The following is an 11,581-nucleotide window of genomic DNA, read 5'->3' on the forward strand; positions in this document are numbered from 1 at the left end:
GATAAATATTGGCAGGGAGAAATAGGGCCATGGGATCTTCAATGCCCAATGCTACCCTTGCTCAACATCTCATCAAAATGATGGTGACACTGACAGTGGAACTTTCCCTCATTACTAAAGTATCTCTCAGATTTTCTTACCCTCAAGCCTCTATAAAGGGATTTTTTCCTGTTCCATTCATGAGGCTGGAGAACAAACATCTAGCTTGACATTGCAGTGCAGTGGTGAGGTAGTTCCAAAGATCGTAGTGAGGAGCGCTCCGCTCTATGATCTTTGGGGAGTACTGCATTGCCAGGGGCACTGTCTCTTTGATAAGCGGTTGTGACAAAAGTACATTTGCTCCTTCACTTGAAAGAAGACTTCAGCTTATATGACATTTGCATACATGATAGACATCTAAACCTACCCTGACACAGATTGATAGGGCTTCTGTCTTAAGTTCTCAGCTAAAATATATTTTGTGCTGTGTAGTCAAATCTTCCTCACCTCAGACCACAATATATTGAACAGGAAGGCTGTCAGATCTACTTACCCGAAGTCTTAATATAAAAAAAACTATTTTCTCCTTCCTCTGATCACCGCTTGGTCCACTGAACTGTGAAAAGCCAACCAATAGAATTAAATATGTGCAGATTGGGAGAGTATGGTGTAGGTTTTGTGTTACAATAGTGGAAGACTGAGAAGCTGAACTAGAATGAAATAAACGATAAAAGTAAAAGCACTTACAACTGAGATTGCAATGGAAATTGCATGGCGTTGCACAGGTTTTACTTTATTGTTTTATGACTGAGTATTAGATTCAAGATTCAAGATTCAGGATAGATTTAATTGTCACATGTGCCTGATGGCACAGTGAAATGAATTCCCATACAGCCATACAATAAAAATAAACAGGGCACAACATTAATCTGATTTTCTGTCGGGTACTTTTGGATGTTGTTAAGTGGTGATATCCTGTGAGCTTTTCACGCTGTGCATGGAAGGTTGCATGAATCTCTCCATCAGTCATGAATAAAGTGTGTTTATTTGTCATATTTAGTTGGCGACATTTGCTCTTCCAGTGGTTTTCACAGAATTGGGCTGCGACATTGCCACAGATCTAACCACATCATTAGCCATGAGCAGTAAGAATTATTGTACTCCCGCATTCATCTAACATTCCTAACTTAAGGATTCACAAAGCCTGCAACAGGATGTGTAGCAGTACATCAAGATCCTGGTCACTTGATGTGATTGATATTTGCCTGAGGATCAACAAACAATAAAATGTACACTTGTTTTCTGTTCAGCACGAATGAAAATAAAATGGTTCTGAATTTGTAATTGTTTATCAACTCGTCACTGTCCAACTGCGAATAGTCACCATTAACTCATGAACACATACACTACCTAAATCCATTTGTAGCTGCTTATGTCCACTTGACCACTTACAATCCAAACTATCCTGCTTAGCTTTAAGGGTCTGGCATAGAATATAAAAATAGGGAAGTTAAATTGCAAGTTTATTAAACTAGAGTATTATTTTGTGCAGTTCTAGCTACCACACAACAGAAGGATTTTGGTGGCATTGGAGAGAGTGTAGAGAAGATTCACTTGGATGCTGCCTGATTGGAGCACTTTAGTTATGTAGCGAGACTGGATGTCTGTGCATTTTACCCCTGGAGTGAAGGCAGTTGAGGGATGACCTGACAAAGTATATATCACTTTTAGAGGCATAGATTGTCAAAACCTTTTTTTCACAGTAGAGTTACCACAAATAAGAGGACAAAGGTTTAAGATGAGTGGAAGGGGTTTAAAAAGATATTCTGATTAAAGAGAAATGTTTGATTTTGGGAACTAACTACTACCAGAGGAGTTAGCACACATTTTAGCACCATATCTTCAGTGCTATCAACAAAATTTATACATACTGTATTTTAAAAGTTTGGGGCCCCATCCTGCCAACTAGAAATAAAAAATCAATTTATGATCTTTCTGTTTAGCAGCCAGTCATCTTACCACACTGATATATCATCTCCTACAATGAGCTTCTATTCTCTGCAATAGTTTATGATGTGGCATTTTACCAAATGCCTTTTTGGAAGTCCCCATGCCCCATTCATAACAAGGGCAGAGCCCCCCTTGTCCTCGCCTTCCACCCTACCAGCCATCACATACAACAAATAATCCTCCGACATTTTCGCCACTTCCAACGGAATCCCAACACTGGCCACATCTTCCCATCTCCTCCCCTGTCTGCTTTCCACAGAGACTGCTCCTTCTGTAACTCCCTGGTCAATTTGTCCCTTCCCACCCAAACCACCCCCTCCCCTGGCACTTTCCCTTGCAACCGCAGGAAATGCTACACTTGTCGCTTTACCTCCCCCCCCCCTTGACTCCATTCAAGGACCCAAGCAGCCTTTCCAGGTGCGGCAGAGGTTCACCTGCAACTCCTCCAACCTCATCTATTGCATCCGCTGCTCAAGGTGCCAGCTGCTCTACATTGGTGAGACCATGCGCTAGCTTGGTGATCGCTTCGCCCAACACCTCCGCATGGTTCGCATTAACCAACCTGATTTCCCAGTGGCTCAGTACTTCACCTCCCCCTCCCATTCCGAATTCGATCTTTCTGTCCTGGGCCTCCTCCATGGCCAGAGTGAGGACCACTGCAAATTGGAGGAGCTGCACCTCATATTTCGCTTGGACAGTTTACACCCCAGCGGTATGAATATTGAATTCTCCAATTTCAGGTAGTTCCTGCTTTCCCCTTCCCAGCTCTCCCTCAGCCCACTGTCTCTGTTTCTTCTTCCCCCCCCCCCCCCCCCCCCCAACCCTCGCATCAGTCTGAAGAAGGGTCTCGACCCAAAACGTTGCCTATTTCCTTCGCTCCATAAATGCTGCCTCACCCGCTGAGTTTCTCCAGCATTTTTGTCTACTTTCAATTTTCCAGCATCTGCAGTTCCTTCTTAAACACTATTGTTGGTGTAATTTATGTGGCTCTGCTGGGAAAGTTGCACATCTGTGCAAACTGAATAGAAGTAGGAGAAACATGAATGTATTTCATTGAGATTGTGTCTGTCCCATTCCTATCTTCTACAAGTTTGGTCAATATTTGTTCAACCAATGTCACACTAAGTAAAATTACAAGTCTGATAATCCGGCATCCGATTGTCCAGTAATCCTGATGGTTCAGCATTTGACTCCGGGTTTGCTGGGGTTATAAAAGTTGTCTCATCGATGCAAGTCTCTGTCTCTTTCTTTTTCCTAGCAATTTAAATCTTTCATTCATAGCATTTTCTACTCTATGAAACATGACTCTGTGATGACGGTGATCGTGCTGCTTCTGAACACCATGTAAAAACCAACCTGCTGAACACTGCCCAGTCCATCATGGCTACTGACCTCCCTATCATCAAAGGGATCTGCAGGAGTTGCTGCCTCAAAAGGCAGCCAGCATCATCAGAGACCCACACCACTCTGGCCGCACCTTAATTTCCTGTCATCGGGAAGAAGGTATGGAATCCTGAAAACTGTAACATCCAGGTTCAGGTGCAGCTTCTTCACCATCAGGCTATTGAACACTACCACCTCCAAGTAAGCTCCTAGACTTGGGCTCACTGTTTTTGTCTTGACACAAAGTACTGGAGTAACTCAGTGGGTCAGACAGCATCTCTGGAGAACATGGACAGGTGATGTTTGGAATTGGGACCCATCTTCAGATAGTTGAGCTTTAGTACTGGAGGCAAAAACAGGTTTTGATGTTTCTTTAATCTAATCATTGTCATGTTTACTGAGAGCATTGGTACACTTGCATGTTTATTTTGTTTAAGTGTATAGTGAGGAATAGTGTATCCGAAAGTTATCCTCTGCCATCTGATAACTTAAGAACACTCAGCTTTTAATGTCTATCAATGCAATTCTCACATGAAGGTATCTTTCCGTGCAAAGATACCTTCATGTTGTGCAGGATTTATCTGAGTTATTGGAGACCACAGAACCAAGATCAACTCTAGGGGCAGAGTCTTGACAAATGCCTAGAAAAGGTTGGCAGAAGGGTTTTAGCATTAAGCTTCTGAGCCCGGTCAGGATTCACCCCACAGAGCCCAGTCGCTCCACGCACTCGAGTCTCCCAACCCCTGCAGAGTAGTTATTAAGATGGCTGATCCGTGGGCGGTTGCTGCTGGGACGCAAGTCGGGGCCTGATCAACCCCGGCTGGGTCGCCTGGGCGAGGGTGTCTGATGTTGTGAGAAACACCCGATGACCCCAGGTCACATCACTGAGGATGCGTCCCAGCGCATCTAGAAGATGTATATTTTGCACACTGATAGCCAAAGGCTTCATTGCCTTTGATGTGAGAACTCAGAAACTACTAAGTGGAAAACCTGGGCCATGTTGTAGTGGTGCCTCTGATTTGAGGATTTCTGACCATTTAATATTCTCAAAAGGTATCATGAATAGTCATGATTTGAAATATTGCACGTTATGTCCTGGAAGTAGATATGACAGGGCAACGTTAGGTATGGCATCGTGAGAATAGACAGTGGCACTTTAAAAATATCACTGAATATAATAATAAACCTCTTTACCATATAATATAACCATATAACAATTACAGCACGGAAACAGGCCATCTCGACCCTTCTAGTCCGTGCCGAACACATATTCTCCCCTAGTCCCATATACCTGCGCTCAGACCATAACCTTCCATTTCCTTCCCGTCCATATAACTATCCAATTTATTTTTAAATGAGAAAAACGAACCTGCCTCCACCACCTTCACTGGAAGCTCATTCCACACAGCTACCACTCTCTGAGTAAAGAAGTTCCCCCTCATGTTACCCCTAAACTTCAGTCCCTTAATTCTCAAGTCATGTCCCCTTGTTTGAATCTTCCCTACTCTCAGTGGGAAAAGCTTTTCCACGTCAACTCTGTCTATCCCTCGCATCATTTTAAAAACCTCTATCAAGTCCCCCCTTAACCTTCTGCGCTCCAGAGAATAAAGCCCTAACTTGTTCAACCTTTCTCTGTAACTTAGTTGCTGAAACCCAGGCAACATTCTAGTAAATCTCCTCTGTACTCTCTCTATTTTGTTGACAAAGAAAGTCGGAATAGTTATCATCCTTAGAGGGAAGTTAAAAACTAATAAGAACAGTCAGATACTGAAATACATCCAAGCCTTGCATTGCTATAACTTACTGTGATTTAAACTTGAGTTAAAAAAACCCCAATTTGTTATGAAAACTATTTGGAAAGAACACTATTTGGAGCAGATTCAAGAAATGAAGCAAAATATTAATAAGCCTTGGGCATTAGTGCTTGAAGAAGAGATGACATTTCCTTAAATTGGATTTTTTCCATTCAAACAAATAGTCTTCTTCCAGCCAGTCAGAATGTACTTACGATATTTTTATCTTGGTCATTAAAAGTGGGCATGGAGGTCATGTTCATAAATTCATATGTTCTAGGAGCAGGAACCCATCAAGTCTACTCTACCATTCAATCGTGGCTGATCTATCTTTCCCCCTCAACCTCATTCTCCTGCCTTCTCCCCATAATCTCTGGCACCCTTACTAATTAAGAATATGTCAATCTTGGCCATGGAAATGGCCATTGACTTGGCCTTCACAGTTGTCTGTGGCAATGAATTCCACAGATTTGCCACCCTCTGACTTAAGAAATTCCTCCTCATCTACCTTTTATTCTGAGGCTATAGCCTCTGATCATAGACTCTCCCACTGGTGGAAAAATCCTCTCCGCATTCACTATCCAGACCTTTCACTATTCATCAAGTTCCTTTCATCCTTCTAAACTCCAGCGAGTACAGGCCTAGTGCCTTCAAACAGTCATCATATGTTAACCCAATCATTCCTGGGATCATTCTCATAAACCTCTTCTGGACTATCTCCGACACCAGCACATCCTTCCTCAGATATGGGACCCAAAACGGATATGGGGCCAAATGAGTCATGGAACCATGGACTAATACAGTGCTGAAAGAAGCCCTTCAGCCCACCAAGTCCAAGCCAAACTTCAACCAATCACATATTAAATTTATGGTAATCCCATTGTCTATTCTCATCAACTCCAGATAAATTGTTTATATTTTTTTGCTTCTCTTCATTATATCAAATGATTTATTTCACACTTATGTGCATTAAATTGTCTCTATATGTGTCTAGCTGGCCATTTCCCCAAACTATGCTCTTCTGATCTATGTAACTAGCTTTGTTCCTCAAGCAGTTTGTTTTATGTCTTAGAGATCCATTGATTATGTTCTGCATCATAACTGCTATCTCTGCTATCTGAAAGGCAGTTCACTAAGAAAGAAAAACTTACAGGTTATTTGGTGAATAGAAGAAGATCAAGAGAAATTGAAAATGTATTTTATTGCCATATTCTGCATTCATCAATATCATTTGTGGAGGGAAATGGACATTTCCGGTTGGGACAAGATGGACAGACGATGTTTAGGGTCTGAAGAAATGTCCATTCATTTTCTTCCAGAGATGTTGCATAACCTGTTGAGTTCCTTCAGCAGTTTGGTTATGTCTTGGGATTCCATTGATTATGTTTGCATCATAACTCTCTCTACAGTTCAGTAAGAAACAAGAGTTTGTAGATTGTGTCTGCTTGATTGCTAAATAGAGAAGGGCAAGAGAACGAAAAAATAAACTTAAAAATAACCCAAGGTTACATTTGTGAATTCAGAATCATGACTAAACATCACCACCTGCACTTTAGTTACTTATTTGAATTAATTGCTATGAGTCAGTTATAACATTAAAATATGAGTTAAAATAGTTAGAAATGAACTAAATCACAATCAGTCTCCAGATGCCATGAATAGTTTAAGAATGCAGGTTAGATTGGGAAGTGGTCACCACAGAAATGTACAAAATTCCTACAGGCTGTAAAAAAAAATTATATATATTTTTTGTTGTTGGGGTGTCTAGAACCAGAGATGACAGCCTAAAAATAAAGGGTTAGCCCTTCAGGGTGGAGAAGAGAAGACATTTCTTCACCCAGTGGGTGGTGAATCTTTGGAGTTCTCTACCCAAGTGAGCTGTGGTAAAAGCAACAGATTCATTTCTCAATTTTAAACGAATAAAGAGAAATGTGTTTGGTAAAGGAATGTGGTCGTGATTTTGTTGAATGGTGGAGCAGGAATAAAGGGATTCATGGTCTGCTCCTGGTTCTGTTTCCTGTGTTCTTTGTTCATTTAAATACAAAAAAAAGATGATTTAAATAAAATCCATGGTTTCAAAAGATACCAAGTAAAAGTAAAAGGTCACCTCTTCCCAGGTAAATAATTGGACAAATGAATCATGGCGCCATTATGCAGAAATCAGTTTGCAGGTTTGTCTTATGTTAAGGTGAACTTTCAGTGCTCACTGGTTAATTAACGTTGCTCACCAATTTTTCCTTTACGGATAGCACTTCAGTCAGATCATTAGTCCTCATTTAATGAGTTAAACAGTGTGATACTTGTTAATAGCATGCCAGTTAATAGAATGTAACCGAGAGAGAGAGAATAATTTAAACTAGCATGGTTCACTAGTGTAGTCCATTGTTACAAATTTGACAAATATCAGAATTTAGATATTTTATTTTTTTTGCATGTTTTTTTACTCTCTCTTTCACTTACACATAACCCTTCCCTCCTTCCCTTCCTCCCTTCCTTCCCTCCCTGCCTCCTAAATCCATTTGGTTCACTCTCTTCAATCAATATTCTACTTCATTCTAAATTTTCTCCTAAACTGCTCCCAATAAACAGTGCCATACTGTTTCATTATCTATGATTATTCCACTTTAATGAGACAATGCTGTCACACTATTTGCCTGAGACAGAGGAGAAACCATTTGAATGTGCAATTATTTTCAGTCCTCGCCTTTGGAGTTGATTCCACTCCCACATTTCCTTTTAATCACTCATGTTGCAAATTATGGAGGGGTGTGAATTTGCCCTTCCCCAATGTGACTGAGCTTGCTGACCTTGAGTAATGGAGGAACTCCAATGCAGGTTGGTTACAGGCATCTTGCTCCTGTTGGTATTCTGTTGCCTGGGCTGAAATATATGAATATTTTGGAGTGAGCGCAGGTTACACTGGTTTAACTAGACCCTGATGTGCAGCCGATCCCAATTCAGACAAGGTGTTGGGGTTGCAAGTTGGTATGTGACTTCATAGACAATAGGGAGAATGCTGTTGGGGAAAAGATATCAGCAAAAAGCCAGACTTAATTGCTTTGAGTTGGTCAAATTTTTTAACTGAGGCTAATGAACGTTAATGATCATTTTATGAGGATTCCTTACCAATGCAATTCCAGATAAAACAGAAAGTGATACAAATGGACTTTTCCCCAAATGGAGGAAATACTTTGAGTTACAAGGGGAAAGAGTTAATAATAATTTATTTCACAACAGCTGAATCAACAAGTAAAGTAATTCCATTTGCAATAACCTGTGGCTCATCTGTTTGCCAAGGCAATAAAGCATATGAATGCTTCAGTCACTGCATGACCTTAAAATTGTTGGAGGAAATGCAAAAAAAAAGTACCAAGTACCAATAAGAAAGCTATTGTCTGCAATTTTCCCTGTAGGCTGATTGCTAATGTGTCATGGTTAGAATGTCAACAAACAAAAGACTTGCCAACCAGCAGCATATACATAATTTTCAACTATATGGAGGTGCTGGCAGCACATGATAAGGAAGACATTTACAATGTTCAATAGATTCAGGATCAGTTCCTGTGGATTGGAGGATAGCTAATGTTATCCCACTTTTCAAGAAAGGAGCGAGAGAGAAAACGGGGAATTACAGGCCAGTTAGCCTGACTTCGGTGGTGGGAAAGATGCTGGAGTCAATTATTAAAGAGGTAATAATGGGGCATTTGGATAGCAGTAAAAGGATTAGTACAAGTCAACATGGATTTATGAAAGGGAAATCATGCTTGACAAATCTTCTGGCATTTTTTGAGGATGTGACAAGTAAAATGGATGAAGGGGTGCCAGTGGATGTAGTGTATCTAGACTTTCAGAAAGTCTTTGATAAGGTCCCGCACGGGAGACTGGTGACTAAAATTAGAGCACATGGTATTGGAGGTAGGATGTTGACATGGATAGAAAATTGGTTGGCAGACCGGAAGCAAAGATTAGGAGTGAACGGGTCCTTTTCAGAATGGCAGGCAGTGGCGAGTGGAGTACCGCAAGGCTCGGTGTTGGGGCCATAACTGTTTACCAGATCTATTAATGATTTGGAAGAGGGAATTAGGAGCAACACTAGCAAGTTTGCGGATGACACAAAGCTGGGTGGCAGTGTGAACTGTGAAGAGGGTGTTAGGAGGTTGCAGGGTGACCTGGACAGGTTGAGTGAGTGGGCAGATGCGTGGCAGATGCAGTATAATATAGATAAATGTGAGGTTATCCACTTTGGCGGCAAAAACAAGGGGGCAGATTATTATCTCAATGGGGTTAGGTAAGGGGGAGGTGCAGCGAGACGTGTCCTTCTACACCGGTCACTGAAAGTTGGTTTACAGGTACAGCAGGCAGTGAAGAAAGCTAATGGAATATTGACCTTCATAACAAGAGGATTTCAGTATAGGAGTAAAGAGGTTCTTCTGCAGTTGTACAGGGCTCTGGTGAGACCACATCTGGAGTATTGTGTACAGTTTTGGTCTCCTAATTAGAGAAAGGACATCCTTGTGATTGAGGCAGTGTAGCGTAGGTTCACGAGATTGATCCCTGGGATGGTGGGACTGTCATATGAGGAAAGATTGAAAAGACTAGGCTTGTATTCACTGGAGTTTAGGATGAGGGGATTTATTATAGAAACATATAAAATTATAAAAGGACTGGACAAGCTAGATGCAGGAAAAATGTTCCCAGTGTGGGGTGAGTCCAGAACCAGGGGCCACAGTCTTAGAATAAAGGGAAGGTCATTTAAGTGTGAGAAAAAACGTTTTCACCCATATTTGTGAATTTATGGAATTCCCTGCCACAGAGGGCAGTGGAGGCCAAGGCACTGGATGGATTTAAGAGAGAGAGTTAGATAGAGCTCTAGGGGCTAGAGGAGTCAAGGGATATGGGGAGAAGGCAGACACGGTTATTGATGGGGGACGATCAGCCATGATCACAATGAATGGCGGTGCTGGCTCGAAGGGCCGAATGGCCTCCTCCTGCATCTATTTTCTATGTTTCTATGAAACTGCTGGAGGAACACAGTAAATCAGGCAGCATCTGTGGAGGAAATCGGCAGGCAAAGTTTTGGAACGTCAATCTTCAGAAGGGTTCCATCGCAAAATCTGTCCATTCCCTTCACAGAATCTGCCTGACCCACTGACTTCTTCCAGCAAGTTATTTTTCCCCAAGGATCCAGCATCTGTGTGAAATGAGATGAAAAAGCCAAGGAGTTCCCTGTACTGTGCCTGAATGCCAAAATAAATTGAATTGCTGAATAATAGTCAGGAACATGATACTGCAAAATATTTTCCCTCGTCAATAAGATCTTGTGATGACCAGTTGTAGCCCAAAGATAACGCAGATACTGGAGATAGTAAGTAAAAAGATAAACTCTCCAGTCTGAAGAAGGTTTTCGAGCTGAAACATCACCTATTCATGTTCTCCAGAGATGCTGCCTGACCCGCTGAGTTACTCCAGCATTTTGTGTTCCTCTTCGGTGTGAACTAGCATCTGCAGTTCCTTCCTACACTGTTTTTCTCTCCATCGGGTGCTGCCTGACCTGCTGATTTCCAGCATTCTCTGCTTTTATTCCATTTTTCGTTACATTTTATTTTGTAGTTAATTGTACCATAGACCAAGGGCTGAACCTAATCTATTAAGATCTTAACTTGCTGATCTGTTTGGGAAAGCTACCATTGATTTGTGTCGGTGTACTCGAACTCTGGGATAGATCATCACAATGCTGCATATCTTGGCAGAATTATATTATTGGCATTAATCTGTCCAGATAAAATACTGCAAACAGAATTGTTTCCAATATGTAATCCAAAGCACAAAGAAGAGTTTAATTTCCATGTGCCAGAAGCATTATAAGATGTGAACAAAATAAAAAATTCCCTGCCAAAGGCATCAATCCATTAGAAAATATAATGCCGCTTTCAGTCTGTGGAATGTAAGGTCGTTGTGATCTTAAAACCCGTCTGTTTTTTCAGGTAGACTTAAAAAACATCATGGGTTTTGACAATGAAGAGCCAGTGAGTGATATGCAGTGTGCTGATCGATAATCACCATACATTGGTGCTGGGAGCTGCCAACATTGACCAAACCATATCAAATCATGGGCACGGAAACATGTTTCTGATTACCAGCTGAAGTCCTCCTCCCATTGATGAATCAATATTCTTTGGTCAGAAACGCTGGAAGTGACAATTCGTTGTTACTCAATGTCCATGACCAGGGATACTGGTACCACTACTGACTGAGCAAGCTCAGTCCTGAAGATCTAATTGCCAGACTATGAAATGGGAATACTATTTATAAACACAGCTGTCATTTCTACATGGTGAAACCAAAATGTATAAAAATAGCCTTTAATAAAATCTGGCAATGTGCACTTTAACCATGTGATTTTTTTCTATTACAAA

The sequence above is a fragment of the Leucoraja erinacea genome, chromosome 16, assembly GCF_028641065.1.
Source record: "Leucoraja erinacea ecotype New England chromosome 16, Leri_hhj_1, whole genome shotgun sequence".
Taxonomy (NCBI): Eukaryota; Metazoa; Chordata; class Chondrichthyes; order Rajiformes; family Rajidae; genus Leucoraja; species Leucoraja erinaceus.